This window comes from Rhinopithecus roxellana, chromosome 16 (genome assembly GCF_007565055.1).
Source record: "Rhinopithecus roxellana isolate Shanxi Qingling chromosome 16, ASM756505v1, whole genome shotgun sequence".
NCBI lineage: Eukaryota > Metazoa > Chordata > Mammalia > Primates > Cercopithecidae > Rhinopithecus > Rhinopithecus roxellana.
This window is the reverse complement of record NC_044564.1, coordinates 30,667,639-30,679,878: the sequence shown is the minus strand read 5'-3', so window position 1 is coordinate 30,679,878 and position 12,240 is coordinate 30,667,639. Positions and strand designations below refer to the sequence as shown.

At 42.8% G+C, this 12,240-nt stretch overlaps 1 non-coding gene across 1 annotated transcript; it reads right to left on the bottom strand.

Moving 5' to 3' along the window:
• Positions 1-10,139: 10,139 nt before the first annotated feature.
• LOC115894083 lies at positions 10,140-10,207 on the bottom strand. The gene has a single exon (XR_004054131.1). It is a non-coding gene; the product is annotated as a small nucleolar RNA SNORD95 (small nucleolar RNA).
• Positions 10,208-12,240: the final 2,033 nt, after the last annotated feature.

Genomic DNA, 12,240 nt, shown 5'->3' with positions numbered 1-12,240 from the left:
GCGTAAACCCGGGAGGCGGAGCTTGCAGTGAGCCGAGATGGCGCCACTGCACTCCAGCCTGGGCGACAGAGCGAGACTCCGTCTCGAAAACAACAACAACAACAAAAAAGATAAAGACAAAGCTTCCTAAAAGGGCCTGTGAGAATCTGTGTGCTCTGGGAAACAGTCTTTCTTCTGGACATAGGTCTACTTGCTGTCTCTGCTCCAGACACACTGTCTTAAGGTTCCCAGTCTGACTATGCTCCCTTCCACCCCAGGGCTTTCAGCAGACTGTTTCCTGGGCCTGGAAGGCTCTGCACTCCCCTTTTCCCTAGACCATTTCTTTTCATCAGCAGCACTCACCCCACACTCTATACACTTCCACTGTCCCCAGTGCGTGTCCTTCTTGGCACCATTTCACTGCAGCAAATCTTTCATTCATTATATAATTAGTTTATATTTGTATCTATTCAGGCTGAAGTTAACCCAAGAAAAGAAAAAGAAAAAAAAATGTTAAGTAAAAAATAGGCATCTCTCCACTTACATGCTTAGCATATAAATAAATGGACCCATGAATGAATGAATACCTGGAGTTACATAAATAAACCCATAACGTTTTCATTTTTATTTTATTTATTTGTTTTTTTATTATTATTATTTTTGAGAAGGAGTCTCTCTCTGTCGCCCAGGCTGGAGTGCAGTGGTGCCATCTCGGCTCACTGCAAGCTCCGTCTCCCGGGTTCGAGCCATTCTCCTGCCTCAGTCTCCCGAGTAGCTGGGACTACAGGCACCCGCCACCACGAAAGGCTGATTTTTTGTATTTTTAGTAGAGACGGGGTTTTGCTGTGTTAGCCAGGATGGTCTCGATTTCCTGACCTCGTGATCCGCCTGCCTTGGCCTCCCAAAGTGCTGGGATTACAGGCGTGAGCCACCACGCCAGGCCCATTTTTATTTCAATAGCTTTTATTTCAATAAGGGTACAGGTGTCTTTAGTTACATGGACAAATTCTTTAGTGGTGATTTCTAAGATTTTGGTGCACCTGTCCCCAAAGTAGTGTACACAGAACCCAATATGCAGTATTTTATCCCTCACCCTTCTCCAACCCTTCCCTGCTGAGTCCCCAAAGTCCATTATATCATTCCGATACCTTTGAATCTTCATAGCTTAGCTCCCACTTATAAGGGAGAATATGTGATACTGGGTTTTCCATTCCAGAATTACTTAACTTAGAATAATGGCCTCCAGCTCCATTTAAGATGCTGCAAAAAATATTATTTCATTCCTTTTCAGGGCTAAGTAGTATTCTACGGTGTATATGTACTATATTTTGTTTTACCCATTCATTGCTTGATAGGCCCTTAGATTGGTTCCATATCATTGTAATTGCAAATTGTGCTACTATAAACATATGTGTACATGTGTCTTTTTCATATGACTTTTTTCCTTTGAATTAACCCATATCTTTTTATCTGATAGTAATCATTCAATAAAGTTATTAAGCCTAAAGTTTGCTCAGCAAATATCTCTAAAATTGCCACTGTATACTCTGCTAGTCACTGGAATATAAAGATGAAGGCATTGTCCCTACGCATGCTGCCTACTGAGAGACACAGACAAGAAAACAAATAATTACGATACACCCTGCATTCTAGACAAGAGAAATCCAAAGTGTCAGGAGACAGAGGCAAGAATTAACTCCTCCTGGAGGAGCTGCAGAAGACTTCCTTTTATTTTATTTTCAGTTTTATTTATTTTTTGTTTTCCATTTCTTATTTTCGATTCAGTGGGTACATGTGCCGCTTTATTACATGGTTATATTACTTGATACTAAGGTGTAGGGTATAAATGATTTCATTACCCAGAGAGTGAACATAGTACCCAACAGGAAGTTCTTCAGCCCCTTCCCCATCGCTTCCACCCTCCTTCTGGAGTCCTCAGTGTCTATTGTTCTCATCTGCGTCCCATTGTGTCCATGAGTACCCAATGTTCGGCTCCCTCTTACAGGTAAGAACCTGCAGCATTTGGATTTCTGTTTCTGTGTTAATTCACTTAGGATAATAGCCTCCAGCTGCATCCACATTGCTGAAAAGAACTTGATTTTGTTCTTGTTATGGCTGCATAGTATTCCATGGTGTATATGTCCCACATTTTTTTTTTTTTTTTTTTGAGATGGAGTCTTGCTCTGTCACCCAGGCTGGAGTGCAGTGGCATGATCTCTCACCACCACCTCTGCCCCCCGGGTTCAAGTGATTCTCCTGCCTCAGCCTCCCGAGTAGCTGGGTCAACAGGTGTGCACCACCATGCCCAGCTAATGTTTGTATTTTTAGTAGAGACGAGGTTTCACTATGTTGGCCAGGCTGGTCTCGAACTCCTGACCTCGTGATCCGCCCGCCTTGACTTCCCAAAGTGCTGGGATTATAACCGTGGTTTGTTTATCCAGTCCACCATTGATGGACACCCAGGTTGACTCCATGTTTTTGTTACTATGAATAGTGCTGCAATGAATATATGAGTGCATGTGTCTTTTTAGTAGAATGATTTATTTTCCTCTGGGTATATATTCAGAAATGGGATTGCTGGGTCAAATGATAGCTCTACTTTCAGTTCTTTGACAAATCTCCAAATTGATTCCGCAGTGGCTTAACTATTAGGTTGGTGCAAAAGTAACTGAGGTTTGTGCCATCACAGTAAAACTGCAGTTACTTTTGCACTTACCTATAATTTATATTCCCACCAACAGTGGATAAGCGTTCCCTTTTCCCCACAGCCTTGACAGCGTCCGTTGTGTTTACTTTTCACTAATAGCCGTTCTGCCAGATGTGAGATGGTATCTCATTCTAGTTTTGATTTGAATCTCTCTGATGATTAGTGATGCTGAGCATTTTTTTATATTTTTGTTGACCATATGTATGTCTTCTTTTAAGAAGTATCTGTCCATGTCCTTTGCCTACTTTTTAATGGATTTATGGTTTTTTTTGTGTGTTGATTTAAGTTTTTTATAGATTCTGGATATTAATCCTTTATCAGATGCATAGTTAGAGAATTTTCTGCCATTTTGTCGGTTGTCTGTTTACTCTTTTGATAGTTATTTTTTTTCTTTTTCTTTTTCTTTTTTTCTGTGCAGAAGCTCTTTAGTTTAATTAGGTCTCAGTTGTCAATTTTTATTTTTGCTGCAATTGCTTTTGAGGACTTGGTCATAAATTATTTGCCAAGGCTGATGTCCAGAGGGGATTTCTTAGATCTTATTCTAGAAACTTTATAGTTTGAGGTCTTACATTTGTCTTTAATCCATCTTGAGTTAATTTTTGTCTACGGTGATAGGTAGGGGTCCAGTTTCATGTTTCTGCATATGCTTAGCCAGCTTTCCCTAAGGAAATGATGTATGAACTCTTGAAGAAGAAACAGAAGTGCAATGGGCTGAATAGTGAGAGAAGGCAGTCTATGCAGAAAATGCAATATTGGAAACGTAAAAAGGTTTGAAGAGCATGATATAGGGTGGACTAGCAAATCACTTCGTGCCACTGTGACTCAGTGTGTAGAATGGATATGACTTGAAATGGAATGCAAATTGTTGACAGAGGTGAAATGATGAGGACACGATAAATTAGAGGTAAGAATAAGACAACCAGGTGGGGCTGAATGGTAATTAGTGGGAGGCAGACATTAGAGGTTTGAGAAAGTGGTAAGAAAGAGAGAAATACTCCAAGGCAATGATGGTGGATATTTGGAAATCAGGGACTCCCGGTCTCTGACCACTTTTTCAAAATCATACTTCATAGGGTAGTGCTTCCAACACTTCTCTAATGACAAAAATCACATGGTTGTTAAAAATACATGTTCCAGGGACGTATCTCAATCTTACTGAATTAGCATCTCCAAAGGAAAAACCTGGAAATCTGTATGTTTAACCAACACTGCAGGTAACCCATATTATCAGGGAAGCTTGAGAAATATGTTCAAAGGGAATTCCCTTTTCTCTTACAGATGTGACTCACCATCCTGTTCCCCAGCACTGCCCACTCCCCTGTCAGGGACAATGGCTAACAAAAACATCCACTTCAACCATTAACATAATGACCCTTATTTCTAATATGACAATAAAATATGACTAGACTAGCACACAGAAAGTACCGGTCATTGGGATAATTATGCACACTACTGGAGGAAATTTTCAGCTAATTATGCTCAAAAGGCAGAGAAGCTGGGCACAGTGGCTGACGCCTGTAATTCCAGCACTTTGGGACGCCGAGGCAGGTGGATCAGTTGAGCCCAGGAGTTTGAGACCAGCCTGGTCAACATGGCGAAACCCCATCTCTACTGAAAATACAAAAATTAGCCGGGCATGGTAGCACATGCCTGTAATCCCAGCTACTCGGGAGGCTGAGGTGGGAGGATTGTTTAAGCCTGGGAAGCGGAGGTTGCAGTGAGTCAAGATCATGCCACTGCACTCCAGACTGGGTGACAGAGTGAGACCCTGTCTCAAAAAAAAAAAAAAAAAAGAAAGAAAGAAGAGTAGAGAATATGCTGTCTGAGCAGAAAGAGGAGGGCCCATGCACTTCTGCCATTAGCATGGTAGCTATGGGTGACTTCTAAGGTCTCCAAACCTATTTGCTTCTCACCAGTTGATCAATTCATCAGCTGACGTCCCACGTGCTGGGCAGTTGGCTATAGAGTAATTGAAATTCTTTCAACACTTAGTTGTTGGGCTTCTTACTGACAGAGAATGGAGAAATGGTATATACCACATAACATGGCTCATTCTGAGGCCATCACACCCCCTACACGGAAGAACAAAACAAAACTAAAATCCCTTTCTGTGCTGTTGAGGTATTAGTGTTCAGAATTGGAGGTGGTGATACTGTAATCACCCGAATAGCAAACCTTCATTTAGCCCACACACTTTTCCTGTGACCAACTGGGTCACCACTTGACTATCCACAACTACAGATATAAATGGAAACTTGGTATTGCGAGCCTGAACTATTTCTAATGGAAAGCTGCTGCCCTCCCTGGGAATCCAGCTGGGTGACCGCCTCCAACCTCAGAACTCACTGAAAAGCAATGCGGTGAATTCTCCTGTTGTTTATACAATTTCCTTCATGGTTTTAGCTAAGTAATTTCACAGCTGTGTGCCTCAGTTTCCTCATCTGTGATTCATCACAAATGCAATCTTTTTAACTTGTTTTATATAATATTATAAAAATAAGATTTTTTTGTTTTGTTGTTGTTGCTGTTGTTGTTGTTTTGTTTTGTTTTTTGAGATGGAGTGTCACTCTGTCGCCCAGGCTAGAGTGCAGTAGGGCAATCTCGGCTCACTGCAACCTCTGTGTCCCGGATTCAAGCAATTCTCTGTCTCAGCCTCCCATGTAGCTGAGATTACAAGCTCCCACCACCACGCCGGGCTAAGCTTTGTATTTTTAGTGGAGACGGGGTTTTACCATCTTGGCCAGGCTGGTCTTAAACTCCTGACCTCATGATCCGCCTGCCTTGACCTCCCAAAGTGCTGGGATTACAGGCGTGAGCCACCGTGCCTGGCCTAAAAGTTGTTTTTAGGAGCTTGTTTGACAAAATTACTTTGCTGGTATTAAACTACATTTAAACAGAAGTATCTTTTTCCAGGGAACAAATATGTACAATATATCGAGGGTTTTTTTTTCTCCTTTTTTTTTTTTTGAGATAGAGTCTTGCTCTGTCACCAGTCTGGGCTGGAGTGCAGTGGTGCAGTCTTGGCTCACTGCAACCTCTGCCTCCTGAGTTCAAGCAATTCTACCACCTCAGCCTCTTGAGTTGTTGGGACTACAGGCGTGCACCACCATGCCCAGCTAATTTTTGTATTTTTGGTAGAGATGACATTTCACCATGTTGGCCAGGATGGTCTCAATCTCTTGACCTCGTGATCCGCCCACCTCGGCCTCCCAAAGTGCTGGGATTACAAGGTGAGCCACCACACCGGGCCTTTTTTCTTATTTTTAAATCGAACTCAGTCAAGCTACACTTACAACAGGTACCCTATCTGAGGCAGTAGCAAATCGCTGGGGAGGTGAAACCTTTGTTCAAATGTACAACAGCTGAGAGATAAATACTACTAAGTCTATATTTTATCTTTCTTTCCTGATGATGTTTGAATGTGAGATAAGGTACTCTTAATGAAAAAGAACTTGTTTTCCAAAATGTTGTACTACTGATTTGGCAAAAGAGGTTTTGGGGAAGGAAAGCAATGAAAATGAAGAGGGAAAAAGAGTAGTTCCTGGGTGTTACTGAACTATACACAGATTTCTGAAAACATCAGAAATTGTATTTGGTAGATCATATGGATGTATTTAAATGAGGATTCCAGGAAATGCCGGGCACTGCTTTCTAAATGACCACCTCTAAATTTTATTGATATTATGCCCACTCACAAAATGACTCATGGGGTGTTCCAAGGTTTCTTGCCCTTTGATCCACAGAAGAATTTCTCAAAGTGTGTTTACAATGGATGATGATAGGGATTATATAGAGAGAATAAAATAGGAGAGTCATGCCTAGAACTTGAGTACATACGGACACTTGATTTACGACAAAAATGAAACCACACGCAGTGGAGAAAGAAAGGTCATTACAATGAATGGTGCTGGAACAGCGAGACATACACAAGGGGCAAACTTGTATTGAATAAAATATTGTTGGATACAAAATAATTCACACTGTGTGTTTGGCATCTCGTAGTATAGAGCAGTGCTTTTCAAAGGTGGTTCATGGACCACTTGATCCAAGTCACCGGGGTTATAGTTAAAGATGCAGATTCTTGAGCCTGAGACTCATTGATTCTGTAGGAGTGAAACCTAACAATCTGCATTTTTGTTAAACTCCCTTAGATGATTTTCTTTCTTTTCCTTTCTTTTCTTTCTTTCTTTTTTTTTTTTTTTTTTTTTTTTTGAGATGGAATCTCCCTCTGTCTCCCAGGCTGGAGTGCAGTGGCGCAATCTCCACTCACTGCAAGTTCCGCCTCCTGGGTTCATGCCATTCTCCTGCCTCAGCCTCCCGAGTTGCTGGGACTACAGGCACCCACCACCACGCCAGGCTAAGTTTTCATATTTTTAGTAGAGACGGGGTTTCACCGTGTTAGCCGGGATGGTCTCAATCTTCTGACCTCGTGATCCACCCACCTCAGCTCCCAAAGTGCTGGAATTACAGGCGTGAGCCACCATGCCCAGCCTAAACTCCCTTAGATGATTTTCAGTACACTAAAGCTGCAGCTTCATCAGCACAGTGTTTTTTGTTTTTGTTTTTGTTTTGTTTGTTGTTGTTGTTGTTTTTGAGACAGGGTCTCACTCTGTTGCCCAGGCTGGAGTGCAGTGGCTGGATCTCACCTCATTGTAACCTCTCCCCACTGAGTTCAAGCAATTCTCCTGCCTCAGCCTCCTGAGTAGCTGGGATTACAGGCACACGCCACCACACCTGGCTCATTTTCATATTTTTAGTAGAGACAGGGCTTTACCATGTTGCCCAGGCAAGTCTCGAACTCCTGGTCTCAGGTGATCCACCTGCCTCAACCTCCCAAAATGCTGGGATTATAGGCATGAGCCACCACGCCCGACTGGCACAGTGTTTTTCATTTAGGAAAGCAACCATCGGAATCCCACCTTTGCCACATATAGGCATATTTACTAATCCATCTATATTTCAATTTTTTCACCAAGAAAGCAATGATAATTTACAAACTCATAGGCTAGTTATGATGATTAAGTGACATGCTACATAGACAGTGCTTAGCATAGTCCCAGTTTATACTAAGTACTCAGTAAATCATTAAAATTACTTTTCATATCCAAAAACTTACTAGAAATGAAGTGTGTTAAATCACTTACAAAAATTTTCCCTTGTCAAATTTTGACTTTGTGTTGGTGTTCCTGAATTATTACTATATCTAAAGGGCAAGTATATCAACAGATAAGTGGAGAGTATTTGATTTTGAAGACTTGTTCAAGAGTTTTCAAGATCAAACCAGGAGGTACTACCTGGAGAACATAAGTATTCATTCACACATGTCACCAAAGAAACCAAGATCCTATTCAAATGATGCAACTTCAGGGTTTGTGCATGTGCTGCAGCTCCGGACATCTGCCCAGTGACCCACGTGAGCTAAATAAGCTTGGTGATCAATGCAATAGCTGGAAAATTATGATATTCCAGTTACTGTACTAGATGCTGAGCACTGAGTAAAAAGATATGGTCCTTCTCCTCAAGTAACGCATAGTCTATGAGATTTTGCAGCATATCATCTTCATATCTGCATGTATTTCTTTTGTGTGTGTGTGTGTGTGATACACAATCTTGCTCTGTCACCCAGGCTGGAGTGCGGTGGTGTGTTCTCAACTCACTGCAACCTCTGCCTCCTGGGTTCAAGCAATTCTCTTCTCCTGCCTCAGCCTCCCAGGTAGCTGGGACTGCAGGCGCACGCCACCATACCCAGCTAGTTTTTGTATTTTTAGTAGAAACAGGGTTTCATCATGTTGGCCAGGCTGGTCTTGAACTCTTGACCTCATGATCCACCTGCCTTGGCCTCCCAAAGAGCTAGGATTACAGTCATGAGCCACCGCACCTGGCCTGCTTGTATTTCTCAACCAATTTTTTGTTGTTGTTAAATAGCTTAAAAACTAGGAAAGATTTAGTTTTATGGACCGGGTATTTATGGCTATTCCTTCTGAATTGGGGATAAGAGAAAGATATTAAACAAGTGCACCTCTCTTCCTCTCTTCCTGTCTTCAAAAGCAAATAATTTTCTTTGGAACTTTGAAGACATTGTTACATTTTCTTCTGGCATCCAGCACTGCTGATAGTGTGATGAAATGAAGGAAGGGAGCTACTCTGGTAGGGTGAAAGCTACCTTGGTAACTTCTCTGACCTGAACAATTCTCTGTTTGCTCTTCAGTACTGCAGGATTAAATATCTGTGCTGGGAAGTGGACAGCAAGCTCTAGAAAGTAATGGGCAAAGAGTTTAGGAGTCTGGGCCCAACTGTACCAAGATAGTCAAAGCCAGAGAGGCCTAAGATTCAAAAAAGACATTTGCAGAGATACTTTGTATTAGTTTTTAGCGCTGCCATATCAAAGTTCCACAAGCTAGGTGACTTAAAACAACAAAATTTAGGCCGGCCGTGGTGGCTCACGCCTATAATCCCAGCACTTCAGGAGACCGAGGCGGGTGGATCATGAGGTCAGGAGATTGAGACCATCCTGGCTAACACGGTGAAACCCCTTCTCTACTAAAACTACAAAAAATTAGCCGGGTGTGGTGGCGGGCACCTGTAGTTCCAGCTACTCGGGAGGCTGAGGCAGGAGAATGGCGTGAACCCAGGAGGCAGAGTTTGCAGTGAGCCAAGATCGTGTCACTGCACTCCAGCCTGGGTGACAGAGCGAGACTCCATCTCAAAAAAAAAAAAAAAAAAAAAAATTTCTCTCATCACTCTGGAGGCTAGAAATCCAGCATAAAGGTGTCAGCAGGTGCATGCCCCCTCTGAAGGCTCTAAAGAAGAAACTGTTCCTTCCTCTCTTCTAGCTTCTGATAGTTGCTGGGAAACTTGGCTTTCCTTGGCTTCTGGCTACATCACTCCAATCTCTGCCTCCATAGTCAATGGCGGTGACGCTGCTGTGTTCTCTCCACTTCCAAGGACACCAGTCATTTAATTTAGGGCCCTAATTCAGGACATTCACCTAAATTTAACTAATTATATCTACAAGGATTCTATTTCTAAACAAGATACATCCTGAGGCTCCAGGAGGACATAAATTTTGGGGGGACACTGTTGTTCAACCCAGTACGGTCTCAGAAGAGCATGGACTTTAGAAAAAGAAGGTGATAGGGTTAGTTGGAATCCAGGCAGGTAGCAAATGAAGCAAAGACCAGACACAAAACCAGCTACACACTTGGCACTCCAGCATCCCTGAACCACACAGGACTGGCTCTCCAATGATTCCACCTTCACTTGCAGGGCCAGTTTATCCGTTACACACAGTAGGCACAAAGCCAAGGTCCCATGATGCATTTAGAAACCCATGAAAATGTTTTAATCTCTTTCAAAATCTAAAAATAAATAAACAAATATAATCCAACCTGGATTATATTCATATGTATATCAATGCAGTCATAAAATTTATTTTTAATGCTTTTTTATGCAGTGGTTCAGAAACAGCCTCTGGGTTTCAGCACAGGCATTCAGATGGAATGTTGGGGTCATCACCACCCTAATTTTTTTTTTTTTTCCGAGATGGAGTTTCTCTCTTATTGCACAGGCTGGAGTGCAGTGGCGCTATCTCGGCTCACTGCAACCTCTGCCTCCTGGGTTAAGCGATTCTCCTGTCTCAGTCTCCCAAGTAGCTGGGATTACAGGCTCACACTACCACTCCCGGCTAATTTTGTATTTTTAGTACAGATGCGGTTTCACCATGTTGGCCAGGCTGATCTCCAACTCCTGACCTCGGGTGATCTGCTCACCTCGGCCTCCCAAAGTGCTAGAATTACAGGTGTGAGCCACCATGCCCAGCCCACCAACCTAATTTTTTTTTTTTTTTTTTTTTTTTTAAGACAGAGTCTCCCTCTGTCACCCAGGCTAGAGTGCAGTGGTGCAATCTCGGCTCACTGCAAGCTCCTCCTCCTGGGTTCACCCCATTCTCCTGCGTCAGTCTCCCAAAGAGCTGGGACTACAGGCGCCTGCCACCATGCCTGGCTAAGTTTTTGTATTTTTTTAGTAGAAACGGGGTTTCACCGTGTTAGCCAGGATGGTCTCAATCTCCTGATCTCATGATCCACCGGCCTTGGCCTCCCAAAGTGCTAGGATTACTGGCATGAGCCACCACGCCCAGCCCCACCACTTTAATTTTTAATATATTGTTTAATGAAGGAAGGAGCCCTTAGAAGGCAAAAGTGCCCAGAGCACACAAAAATCATCACACAGCCGTGTTCACCAGTACACATGCTCATACATTTGGCCTAGAGAAGCTAGAGAGTCTGCATGGGCTTTCACTCATCCCTGGTCTCGGGGTGGTCCATAGCCAATCACTGGTGATGGCAGGGGTATCACAGCCCAGCATCTTTGCTGACGGGGAGAGTAACCTGTATGGGTATAATTCACTTTTCTTAGTGCCCCATCAAATCACATCATTGCCTTGCTTCTTCCCCTGCCTTATACTGTATCCCTCCTACCTTTGCGGCATTCCCTCACTAAACCACTTGCCTAAGACTTCCCATCTCAATCTCTGCTTCTAGGAAACATGACGCTTTGGATCTCCATGACAAGCATTAACACTGGCAAAAATTATCTAATAAACACTCATATTGAATGAGTAAAGTTAGAGAGACATGGAAGCAAGTATGAAAGACCTAGCCAGGCCTTTACATGGACTGAACTGATCATAAAAGAAACTTCAGTTCTTGGCCAGGTGCAGTGGCTCACACCTGTAATCCCAGCACTTTGGGAGGTCAAGATGGGTGGATCACTCGAGGTCAGGAGTTCAAGACCAGCCTCGCCAACATGGTAAAACCGTCTCTACTGAAAATACAAAAATTAGCCAGGTGTGGTGGCACATTCTTGTGCTACTTGGGAGGCTGAGGCAGGAGAATCACTTGAACCCAGGAGGCAGAAGTTGCAGTGAGCCAAGATCCCACTACTGCACTCCAGCCTGGGTGACAGAGTGAGACTCCATCTCAAAAAAAAAGAAGAAGAAAGAAAAGAAACTTCAGTTATTGACAAATTATAGACTAGAGATGTAGAGAAAAGATAATGACGTTGATTCTTGAACAAGATCACAAGATAATGAATTTGCTCATAAACATGAGGGCAAATCTACCAATTAGACCTGAGGAACAACGCCTACTGTGTGTCCAGCACTGTGTAAGTTAGTTTCATATGTACCAACAGACTAAGATAATAGTAAGCTGTCAAAAGTGATTTAGGTTTCCTTGGATTCTCTCAGACTTGGTTGGCCCCAGAGCTGGGGACAAGATGAGTTTGCAAGCATGTACTATGAGGTTGGTTCAGATGAATTTTTGTGAACAATCGTCTGTTGATGAAAGGACTGCCTTTGAAGACAGTATCCTTGGTGATCTTAAGAGTATGGTCCTCTGAAGCCAGTGTTCAACAAGATGTAAAAATGAGAAGATTTCATGCCATGGAATTTCTCTCATAGATATGGTTTTTTGTAATTTTAGCAGTTCCTCTCAACCTTTGCAGCAGTTTTGGAGCCGAGCAGATGGCAAGGGAGGGCTTCACTAAGTGGTGAA